A 12,109-nucleotide genomic window follows, 5' to 3' on the forward strand; every position below is an offset into this window, starting at 1 on the left:
CGTCCTTCCTTTCCCACGCGAATCTTCTCCCTTCAGACAAATAACTCCGCGCCATTTAATCTCCCCTTTCATCGTGTCACCTGCTTCTGAGGGGGGCGACGGCGATTCTGGAGGAGGTGGAAGAGGTGGAGAGGGAGGAGAGGGAGAGGAGAGAAGAGTGGATGCGGAGGTATGGAGGGAGGGAAAGAGAATGTGGAAAAATGGAGGGAGGAAAGGGGGATGTGGAGGGCTGATGGACGGGGGAGAGGGTGGGTGTGGAAGGGTGATGGAGAGGGGAAACAGGAGGGGTGAAGGGGTGATAGAATGGGTATTAGCGTAGTGGAGAGGCTTGTGAGGGGAGAGAGAAGGGGAGAGCGGGGAGGTAACATCTGGAGGGGTGACAAGAGAGGGGAGTAGAGTAGAGAGTAGAGTAGAGAGTAGAGTAGAGTAGGTGTTAGTGGAATTTAGTGTCCCTGCTTTACCAAGGGAATGAGATAGAGAGTATTCTTTGCGAGCTTCAAAAGGACGCATCGCACTCTTCAACTCTTACGGCGGCCATGTTGTTACGTCACGGCCCAGCTACCGTTGCCAGATTATCGTACTCAGACCCGCGTATTTACAAGGTTTCTGGCCCATAACTGTAGCCAAAAAGCACCAATAATTAACCATTTAAACGATAATCACTTATGAAGGCAGTTATTTGGGTGATAAAAGCAGTTTTTAGGTCGGAAATCGGCAAATATAAGAGGCAGAGTACGACAATCTGGCACCATTGGCCGCCCAGCTGATTCCACCGAAAAGGGAGACTGGAGCACGTGGTCTATATTTTTCGTGTTTTCTTCCGTTTTTTAGCATCCCAGTGAGATTTTATGGTGAGAAATGTAATATAAGAACTAGGGGAGTCTTAAGAGGTGATAATGGGAGGGAAGAAGGGCTTAGGGAGTGTAAATGAAGGGAAATTTGGAGTGGACGGGAAGGGTAAGGTGGGTATGAGGCCATGGAGGGATCCGTGAAGTTCATAATTTTAGTATTTTTTCCCTTCCATTTGTTTCCCAGTGCAAGTTTGTGGTAATTAAGGTTATGTAAGGACTGGGAGATGCCTTAGACAGTGCCGGGAGGAGGGAAGAAGGGCGTAATGAGTGTAAATAAAGGGAAATATGAGATGGATGGGACAGGGAAGGAAGGTTGGAGGGACCCGTGAAGTTCATAATTTTAGTATTTTTTCCCTTCCATTTGTTTCCCAGTGCAAGTTTGTGGTAATTAAGGTTATGTAAGGACTGGGAGATGCCTTAGACAGTGCCAGGAGGAGGGATGAAGGGCTTAGTGAGTGTAAATAAAGGGAAATATGAGATGGGTGGGACAGGGAAGGAAGGTTGAGGGGACGCGAAGTTCATAATTTTAGTATTTTTTCCCTTCCATTTGTTTCCCAGTGCAAGTTTGTGGTAATTAAGGTTATGTAAGGACTGGGAGATGCCTTAGACAGTGCTGGGAGGAGGGAAGAAGGGCGTAATAAGTGTAAATAAAGGGAAATATGAGGTGGGTGGGAAGAGGAAGGAGGGTCGGAGGGACTCGATAGGTACATTTTTTTCGTTATTTTTCCGTTTCTCTTTATTTCCCAGTGAGAGTTTATGGTAAGTAATGTAATATAAGAACTTAAGAAGGCTTCAAGTATGCTGGGAGAAAGGAAGAAGGGCGTAGTGAGTGTCAATGAGTGAAAATTAGATGGAAATATGAACGCCATCCAGGGAGGGTCTCGTAAACTAATCCTTATTTTTCATTGTTTTTTTAATGTTTCTCGGGTTTCCAGGGCAAGGTCGTGATGGGTGAGGCTGTGGAAGACCCGGGGGAGGCTTCATGTGGATCAAGTGGATGTGGAAGACGGCATAACGTGAGGAAAATGAAGGAAAACAGGAAAAAGATGAGTTGCAGGTTCGGAGTTCCGTGGAGGCGAGCGTTGACGCATCCTCCTCTGCGCAGGTGAGCGGGTTGGTCCAAGGCCTTGGTTGGTCCCTTTTCTTTTTCTTTTTTTTAATCATGGGTCTAGTACGAAGAGGAAGTGGGTTAGTGGTGAAGGTACAGGTGGGGAATAGGAAAGACCGTATTTTCTCTCGTTTTTTCCCTTGATTTCCCCTCCACCTTTCCTTCTGTTTGTTCTTTTATTTCTCTTCCGTTATTTATGATGCCGTAGTGTGGTGGTAGTGGTGTGGGGGTGCGAGCAGGCATGTAATTTTGCCAGATATTTTGGGGGGGTGTCTGGAGAGCATCATGGGGGGGGGGGGGGGAGCAAAGCGAGCATCAGCAGGTGGAGGGAATTTTTATATAGGCTTTTTGAGGCGGATATAGAAAGCATTGAGTGGGGTATAGTCCCTCTAGATACCCCAGAAATTGCGGCCGTGGTGAATGTGTTGTGGGGGCGGTGTAGTGTGTTTTTTTTTGTTTTTGTTTAGAACATAAGAACATAGGGAGACTGCAAGAGGCCCCCCCCAGTACCACCTGTCATCCTCGTCCATGTAGCTATCAAGTCTGAGCCCGTGTTTCCTCAGACGCTTTCCTTTCTCACAACTATTCTCAAAGGCCACAAAGGAGATTAGTTGAGTTCTCGTAAGTGTTTTTTCCCACGTTCGTGATGCGGAAGCCTTGTCAAACTCACTTAGTTTATCATGGAAATGGAAACCTATGGATATAAATCATATAACTACAACTACGAAAGCCTTATCAAATGTGGGTCTGTTAGTCCAGTAATGTTTAAGGTTCACATTAATACAGAATATTACACTCCTTTCAAATTTGTTTCCCACTCACTCGGGAACAGGCTAGATGTGGATGAAACCCTCCGCCGTCTGCCTCCTGATGTCCTGAGCCAGGTGGGCCATTTGTAGCGGCCAGGGGAATAGGCAAGCGAGATGAAATACCGGTACAGCTTGTGTCCAAGATTATCTTATTTATCAACACAAACACGCCCGTACGTGCATGCAAATCACAACACACAAACACTTCAACAAAACACGCTTTTGTGTTTTTGTGTTCTCTATTTTTCAGTGATTATAAAAAATATAAAATACTAATTTCGTAAAAATACTATAACTTATTTTTATGAAAACTAATTTTAAAGAATAAATGAAATTATTAACAAAAAAACAAAACAAAATTTTTTCAAAATTTTTATTGAAAAAAAAAAATATAATAATGGTAAGATATTAACTTTTTTATTTATTATTATACTTTTGAAAAATTGTGAGGCAACTGTTATGCTACAATAAGTAAATAAACAAGTAAAAAAGATTCATATATTCATCTCTATCTATCTTTTCTATATTTATCTATCATCTTTTTTCTTTTATGTAGGGGTTCTGTAGTTACACCCCCATGACCTTTTTATATACACATCTACCCTTTTTTTTTGACGGTCTGACTGCTGTAATTTATTTTGAGGATTACAAACAGTGATGAAGTGAAAAGTAACATAAGTAAATCCGTACTCTGTATAGTATATAATTTTATGTATATATATACTTACATATATTCATTACTTTTTCATTAGTAAGTACATTGCTTATAACATTTTCTTAAATTACTGAAATTATGGATTTTTAGACATAATAATTATAGGATGATATCAATGGTGTGGTTTGGTATTGAGGGCTACGATTGGTAAGATAATAATATATGAATGCACGAATATATTATCGTTATCCACATATATATATATTCATCGAACTACATACTTATGTCTTTATATGCAACTGTCTATCAACCTAATTTTCTGTCCATCAAGTGTTAGAGACTGTGTCGGCGGGGTCAGGGGACGGGCGGGTCGCGGGGCGCCGGAATGAGCGGCTTAACGAGTGGACGCAGGAAGGCCGGGATGAGTGAGCGATAATCTCATGCGGGGCGAGGCGTCGTTTTGATGCCTCGCTGCATTGCTCGAAACGCCGAACGAACCTGAAGAATGAATAAAGAATGACGCGGCGGTGATTCAGTGGACCGTGACACACACACACACACACACACACACACACACACACACACACACACACACAAACACACACACACACAAACACACACGCACACACAAACACACACACACACAGAGGGGAGAGGGAAAACTTTTAATTATTTTTTTTCCTCGTTATGAACGCACTTTCAATTGTATTAAGAATTCATTTATGCGTGTCCCTTCTTTTCCCCTTTCTCCCTCCCATATCCACCTCATTTATTATCTTTTCAATTTCCCTTATTTTCTGCCTACTCTTATTTTTCTTCTTTTCTCTTTCCTTTCCGTTCTCCTAATTTCTTTTCTTATCTTTTATCTTCTCTTTATCTTTTCTGTTTTATTTTCTTCTCCATAATGTACCCTCTTTTCTTTTCCTTTCCTTTTTCTTTTCTTCTTTTTCCTTAACCTTTTATGTTTTCCTCTTTTCCCCTTTCCTCTATTCTCTTGTTCTAACCTCTTTATTTTCCCGTTTCCTTATTCCTCTCTATTCTCTAAGCTATCTTTTTTATCATCGTCTTTTTTCAGCTTCATCCTCTTTTTCTATTATCTTCCACTTCCTCCTCCTCCTCCTCTTCCTCCTCGCTCTTCCTTCCACTATAAAGTAATCTAGATTCTGGTACTACAAGCTGATGGGCCTGTGAATATTGCCTATAAATCTGTGTGTGTGTGTGTGTGTGTGTGTGTGTGTGTGTGTGTGTGTGAATCCCCTTTGCATCACGTCGTAGAGGCGAAAAGAAACAATTTAATTTTCAGAGTTAATTGAATGGTATTAAAAAAGAGACTTAGTGTGGTAATGGGTGGAACTGCAATGTGGAGGAGGAGGAGGTGGAGGTGGAGGAGGAGGAGGTGGAGGTGGAGGAGGAGGAGGAGGAGGTGGGGGACAGTCACTGGAGGGTAAGAGGATGAGAGGAGAGGTAGAGGAGAGCATAAAGTGAAGAGAGAAGGATGATGATGGGAGAGTTGGGAAGGGAAAGAAAAGGGAGAGAAGAAGGGGAAGAGGAGGGGAAGGAGGAGGGTAAGAGGATGACAGGAGAAATAGAAGAGAGGATAAAGTGAAGGAGAGAGAAGGATGATGATGGGAGAGCTGGGAAAGGAAAGAAAAGGGAGAGAAGAGGAGAAGGGGAAGGAGGAGGAGGGAGAGGGAGACAGTGAAGGAAAAAGAGAGATACAATGAAGGAGAGAGAAGGAAAAAAGAAAAGGGAGAGAAGAGGGGGAGGGGAAGGAGGAGGAGGGAGAGGGAGACAGTGAAGGGAAAAGAGAGATACAATGAAGGAGAGAGAAGGAAAACGGTGAGAGGGCTGGGAGAGGAAAGGAAGGAGGGGAAAGGAAAGAAATGGGAGAGCTGGGAGAGGAAAGAAAAGGGAGAGAAGAGGGGGAGGAGGAAGGAGAGGGAGACAGTGGAGGGAAAAGAGAGATACAATGAAGGAGAGAGAATGGAGAGAATGTAAACGGTGTGAGGGTTGGGAAAGGAAAGGAAGGAGGGGAAAGGAAACAGAAATAGGAGATAGAAGAGATCACGCAAGAGAGATGGGTGGAGTAAAGTGGAGAATGACTGAAGAAATGGGTAATGGGTAAAAATATTAATGGGTATAAAGAAGGTTTTTGAAGGAGGAAGATGGGAAGGACAATGGCGGTAAGAAAGATAACAGGGAAAAAAGGAAGAGAAAGGAAGGAAGGAAGGAGACGGATAGAGGGAGGGAGGGAAGGAAGGAAGGAGAGGGATAGAGGGAAGGAAGGAATGAAGGAAGGAAGAGAAAAAATGAAGAAAAGAAAGGAAACGAAACGAAAGAAAAGGAAAGACAAGAAAATAAGAAAGAAAGGAAGTAAGAAAGAAAGGAAGGAAAGAAGGAAGAAGGGAAGAAAGGAAGGAAAGAAGGAAGAAGGGAAGAAGGGAAGGAAAGAAAAGGAAGTAAGAAAGAGAGGAAGAAGGGAAGAAAGGAAGGAGACAGGAAAATGTGAAAAGCTGTAAATGCGAAAAGAGAAGAGCGATAAACACACACACACACACACACACACACACACACACACACACACACACACACACACACACACACACACACACACACACTTTTTTTCATTATCAGTCAGGCAGGAGAGAGAAAAAAAGGTAAATGGTTTCGTTTGCAAAAGTTGGTTAAAGTCATTATGTAAATTTTAAGCTAATTCAACGGCGTACCCAGTTATCCCTCCCCCCCTTCCCCCCCTTCCCCTCCTTCCCCCTTCCTCTTCCAAGACAACCTCCCCTCTTCGCATCCCCTTCCTTCCCCCCTACACGTCTTCATCCTCTTCCATTCTACTGCCGTTTTTCTTTCCCTTTCATCTCTTTAACCCCTTTCTTTCATTCTCGCTTTTCCTTCCCCTCTTTCCTCTTTTGTCCTTTCCCCTTCTTCCTTTCCTCTTTTGTGGTTCTTCTTTTCCTTCCATCTTCTAATCCCTTTCCTTCATTCACTTCTTCCCTCCCATTTTCCTTCCCTTTTTTTCCTTTTCCTTCCTTCCTCATTGAAACATATCCTCTCCCTCTTCGTTTCTACCTCTTTATTTATTTTCTTCATCCACCTCTTCCCTTTCTTCCTCTTCCCATTTTTCTTAGTCCTTTCATTCTTCCTCTCCCCTTTCCTTTCTATCTCTTTAACCCTTTCCTTCATATTCTTCAGCCCTTTTTTTCCTCCCTCTCCTCCTCTTCCTCCTTTCCCCTTCGTCCTGTAAGCCTCGGGTCCCTCAACTCATAAGCAATTCAACCCTTCATAAAGTTTAGGATTGTTGATTGACTACCATGCATTATTTTTTTTCGTAAGATCCTAAAAAGTTGACCCACCCATCATTTACTTCTTTTTTTGTTTTCCTTTTTCTTTTCATACTTTTGTTTTTTGTATTTTTGCATTCAACATTTTTTTTGTCCTTATTTGTCTCCCGTTATTTCCGTTCTACTTTTCGAGGACTTTTTTTTTTTCGTTCATAATTGCTATGTTGAATTTTCTTTTATACGTCAATTTTTCCATTTTTTTATTTCTTTTTCTCTTTTTCTCTACTTTTTTTCTTTCTTTTTCTCTCTTTTTCCTCTTATCTTTTTCTCTTTTTCCTCTATCTTTTTTTCTTTCATTTTCTCTTTTTCCTCTATCTTTTTTTCTTTCTTTTTCTCTCTTTTTCCTCTATCTTTTTTCTTTCTTTATCTTTCTTTTTCTGCTTTCTTTATCTTTTTCTTCATCTATTTTCTTTTTCTTCTTTCTGTTAAAGTTGCTATTTCACTCACTCCTTCGTCCCATCCTCTCTTCTTCCCCCTCTCTCTCTTTCTCTCTTCCTCATGCATTTCAGTTGCCTTCATATCTCTCTCTCTCTCTCTCTCTCTCTCTCTCTCTCTCTCTCTCTCTCTCTCTCTCTCTCTCTCTCTCTATGTATGTTTAGAGAGAGAGAGAGAGAGAGAGAGAGAGAGAGAGAGAGAGAGAGAGAGAGAGAGAGAGAGAGAGAGAGAGAGAGAGAGAGAGAGAGAAAGCACACACACACACACACACACACACACACACACACACACACACACACACAGTTTTATTTGCTCTCCCTCTGTTTTCTGGAGACGTAAAAGTGGTCATACAATCTCTCTCTCTCTCTCTCTCTCTCTCTCTCTCTCTCTCTCCTACTAATCATTTTAATGTCTTCCTTTCTTTCTATTTTCGCACTTACAAGGAGGAGGAGGAGGAAGAGGAGGAAGAAGAAGAAGAAGAGGAGGAGGAAGAGGAGGAGGAAGAGGAAGAGGAAGAGGAGGAGGAGGAGGTTATATAATACAAGACGCCACGACCAAAATTTTATCAGGTTGGTCATTACTTCCTCCTCCTCCTCCTCCTCCTCTTCCTCCTCCTCCTCCTCCTCCAATACGAGTTCTTTAGGTACGAGGCTCTCTACTTAGGATATGGAGGAAAGAAGAATGAAAAGGAGAGGAATGAAAGGGGAGGGAAAAGTACGAAGAGATTGGAAAGCATGGAAAAGGAGAGGAAGGAAAAATAGAGACAAAAGGAAAGGCGAAGAAGGAAGAAGATGTGAAGAGAGAGAGAGGAGAGAGAGGGGCGTGTGAGAGAAGGGAGTAAGGGAGTAAGGGAGAGTATAATAAGAGACGGTAGTGAGGGAGAATATGAGGGAAGGTGCTTTCATATTCCGCACCTGAAGTGACCTTGGGGGTTGTGAAGAGGTGGTGGTTGTGGTGGTGATGGTGGTAGTGGTGGTGGTGGTGGTGATGGTGGTAGTGGTGGTGATGGTGGTGGTAGTGGTGGTGGTGGTGGGGGGGGGGGTGTTTATTTCAGGTTTAATATATTACTTTTCTTTTGGTACTACTACTACTACTACTACTACTACTACTACTACTACAACTACTACTACTACTACTACTACTACTACTACTACTACTACTACAACCCCCGCTACTTCTATTACTTCATTTGGGTTGTGACCGTGAGTTTGGGAACCACTGGAATATCGGGAAGAGAGAGAGAGAGAGAGAGAGAGAGAGAGAGAGAGAGAGAGAGAGAGAGAGAGAGAGAGAGAGAGAGAGAGAGAGAGGCCGGCAGCTATAGAGGTGGAAGAGATTCATGTCAGATCGTGTTGAAGGGGAAAGCATGTGGATTGTGGATAAGGGGAGGTGTAGATGGGGAATAGATGGGAACAGAAGGACAGGAAGGGAGATATAGATGGGGAAATGTATGAAGGGGCAGCTGTGAAGATATGGATGGAAGGAAGAGTGGATAGGAAGAAAGAGAGGAGATTGTGTAGATGGGAGATATGGAGACGAGGAAGTATGAAGAGAGGAAAAAAGAAGATGGTGTGGATAGGAAGAGGTGTGAAAAGATGTGGAAGGAAAAAAGAAAGATGGATAGGAAGATAAAGAAGGAGTGAGTGAGTAAAGAAAGAAGAAAGAAGGAAAGAAGGAAGATGATGGAGGTAATAGAAAGAGGTATGAAAAGATGTGGAAGGAAAAAAGAAAGGTAGATAGGAAGATAAAGAAGGAGGTTGTGTGTGTAGAAAATATATGTAAAGAAGGAAAAAAAGAAGGAAAGAAGGAGAGAAGGTGTTGATAGAAAGAGGTTTGGAAATGTATGGAAGAAGGGAGAGGAAGATAGAGGAGTTAGTTAAAATAGCAAAAAGGAAAGAAGAAGGTGGTTTTAATAGGAAGAGGTATGGAAGAGAAGGGAAGGAAGGAGGAAGAAGGAAAGGAAAAGAAGCAAAAAGAGGGTAGGCCTATGAATCATCACCACCATCACCACCACCATCACCACTACCACAACCATCAACACCACTACCACCATACTACCCCATCCACTTCCCCTCCACTAACCTTCCCCCCTTCCCCCACTTCCCAATCTACCTTTCCCATCATTTGAAACCAGTACATCCCCTCTTCTTTTCTTCCCTCCTCTTTTCCTCCGTCCCCCCTCTCCCCTCCCCTCCCCTCCCCTCCCCCCCTTCAATACCTCCATCACAGACATCACCAATTTCCGGAAGGCCTCTGTTTCTGTAGCCAATTAATTTCCGGGAGATTTTTTTCTTGATCCGCGCAGCTTGGCAACACACACACACACACACACACACACACACACACACACACACACACACACACACACACACTTGCCAGCCTCTTCCTACATCCACACATTTCCTGATGTTATTCGTGTGTGTGTGTGTGTGTGTGTGTGTGTGTGTCGCCACGGCCTCTCCAGTGTCCTCTCACCTGTCCTGGGCTTTAATTTACCTGTCCCTTGCAATACTCACCTGCCCCTTCACCTCCGTCCCCCCCCCCCACCACCACCACCACCACATAATCCATTCGTGTGGGCGTTATCGGTATTGCAACACACACTCACACTCACACACACACACACACACCATTAGGAGATCGCAGCGGTGGTACTTAAATGCTAATTGGGTTTTTAATGGAATGGTTTCATAATTCTCATTCCTACTGTAAATATTCCTAGGGTGGTGTGTGTACGTGTGTGTGTGTGTGTGTGTGTGTTTAGGAAGCTTTGTTCCGTTTGTAAGCGTTTCTCTGATGATTATTATTATTATGATGATGATGATGACGTAATAATTAATTTTAAGATTTACACACACACACACACACACACACACACACACAGACACACACACACACACACACCAAAGCAGATAGTTGGGAGAGCTTGGAGGGATAGTTTCCGTGTTTATCCGAGGTCAGAAGGAAGAAGAGGAGGAGGAGGAGGAGAAGAAGAGAAGGAGGAAGGGGAGGAAGAGGGAATGGGTAGGTAATAAGGATGGAGTGAAAGGAGAGGGAATAAGTAGGAGAGATGATAAAGGGAAGGAGAAAGGGAAGGATGAGACGGAGAAGAAGAGGAGCACTATTGGAGAAGAGAAGACAACGCGGAAGAGGAGCAGGAGAGAGAGAGAGAGAGAGAGAGAGAGAGAGAGAGAGAGAGAGAGAGAGAGAGAGAGAGAGAGAGAGGATGAAAAGGAAGAGGAGGAAGAGAAAGAGGTAGAGGAGATTGAAAGGGATGCAGAGGAGAGGAGGATGAGAAAGGAGAAAATAAAAGAAAATAGGAAAGGATGTAGAAGTGGAGGAAGAGAGAAGGAGGCAGAGACGGAAATAGGGAAAAGATACAGTCAAGGAAAGAGATTTAGAGAAAGGAAGAAAGAGGAAGGGGGGACTGAAGAAAGAAGAAAACAAAAGAAAATGGGAAAGGGTGCAGAAGAAGAAGAGGGACAAAAAGGCAATGACCAAAATAGAGAAAAGATACAGTCAACGAAAGAGATTTAGAGAAAGGAAGAAAGAGGAAGGGGGGACTGAAGAAAGGATTAAACAAAAGAAAAATGGAAGGGATGCAGAAGAAGAAGAAGAGGGACAAGAAGGCAAAGACCGAAATAGGGAAAAGATAGTCAAGGAAAGAGAGATATTGAGAAAGGAGGGAAGAGGAAGGGGGGACTAAAGGCTTTGATATAGAGTTACACTACATCACAGGGATAACACAAGCCTATAATCAGACAAGATCCCAATTAGTTATCACAGGCTAGATTCTCAAAACGGGCTGCTCATCGACTCCCCCCCCCTCCCCCCCCCCCCCCCCACACACACACACTCATCCATAAGACTAGGAGATACCGGTAATAGAAAGAAGGAAGAAAGGAGAGAGGGAAGAAGGATGTGCGGATAGGGAGAGGTATGGGAGAAAAGGAAGAAAGGTGTGCGGATAATGAGAGGTATGGAGGAGATAGGAAGAATGGAGGTGGAAAGAGGAGGGGAAGAAGAGGGTTATGAATCATCCTTATCTCACTTGGAAGCTGAATTTATAATTGCGTCAACTACATCTGTATCTGTTTAATTTGATTTGTTCTGCTGATTCTCTACTCTAGTCATGACCTAGTTTTTACTTATTTACTTCCTGAACTTGGGAGGGAGGGATGCTGTACTCTCCCTCCCCCCTCTGACCACTATCACTGTTTTATATTATCTAACCCGGACTTTTAAACTTCCCGTATCGCTTCTCAGTAAATGAAGAAGTCAACGAGTAGTGATTAACGAGCCTATTATCAAACGTTTAACTTCCAGAACCTGTCATCTATTGAAAATTATAGGGAAGGAGGGAGGGAGGGGCCAGAAGGAAGGGAAGGGGAGAGGCAGAGTAAGGGAGGGAGGGAAGGGGAGGGAGAAGGTGAGGGGAGAGGAAAGGTGAGGGAGGGATGAAGGGAAGGGAAAAAAGGAAAGGGAGGGAAGAGGAAAGGTGAGGGAGGGAGGAAGGGGAGGGGAGAGAGAAGGTGAGGGGGGAGAGACAAGATGAAAAGGGAGGTTAGAAAATAAAGGGAGAAAATGAGCATGGAAGGAGAGAATGGGAGAGGAGGTAGAAAGGGAGAAACGTGACAGGGAGAATAAGGAAGGGAGGGGAGGAAAGATGCACATATTGAGGGAGGGAGAGAGAGGAAATGGGGAGTAAGGAAATGAAGGGGAGGAAACGGAGGGTGAAAAAAATTATAAAGGGGAGATGAGATGATGGGAGATGAGATGAATAGGAAATGTGGAGAGAGTAATTGATTGGGAGGAAAGATGGGAGGGATGCTGTACTGTCCCTCTCCCCTCTCTCCCTCCCTTTCTTCTCTCTCTCCCCCTCTTCTATTTCCCGTTCA

General features: G+C 43.5%; 1 protein-coding gene and 1 long non-coding RNA gene across 2 annotated transcripts in view; one reads left to right on the forward strand and one right to left on the reverse strand.

Moving 5' to 3' along the window:
• The window catches only part of LOC127010337 (uncharacterized), a 63,011-nt gene that overhangs the window by 31,482 nt on the left and 19,420 nt on the right, over positions 1-12,109 (reverse strand). The gene's annotated exons all lie outside the window — the stretch shown is intronic.
• Positions 758-12,109, forward strand: part of LOC127010335 (fibroblast growth factor receptor 1-like) — a 39,541-nt gene continuing 28,189 nt past the window's right edge. The window contains exons 1-2 of the mRNA XM_050884266.1: positions 758-851; positions 1,787-1,956. The gene's annotated coding sequence lies outside the window, so the exon portion shown is untranslated. The remainder of the gene's footprint in view (positions 852-1,786; positions 1,957-12,109) is intronic.

Source organism: Eriocheir sinensis, chromosome 43, assembly GCF_024679095.1.
Source record: "Eriocheir sinensis breed Jianghai 21 chromosome 43, ASM2467909v1, whole genome shotgun sequence".
In the NCBI taxonomy this organism is placed as follows: domain Eukaryota; kingdom Metazoa; phylum Arthropoda; class Malacostraca; order Decapoda; family Varunidae; genus Eriocheir; species Eriocheir sinensis.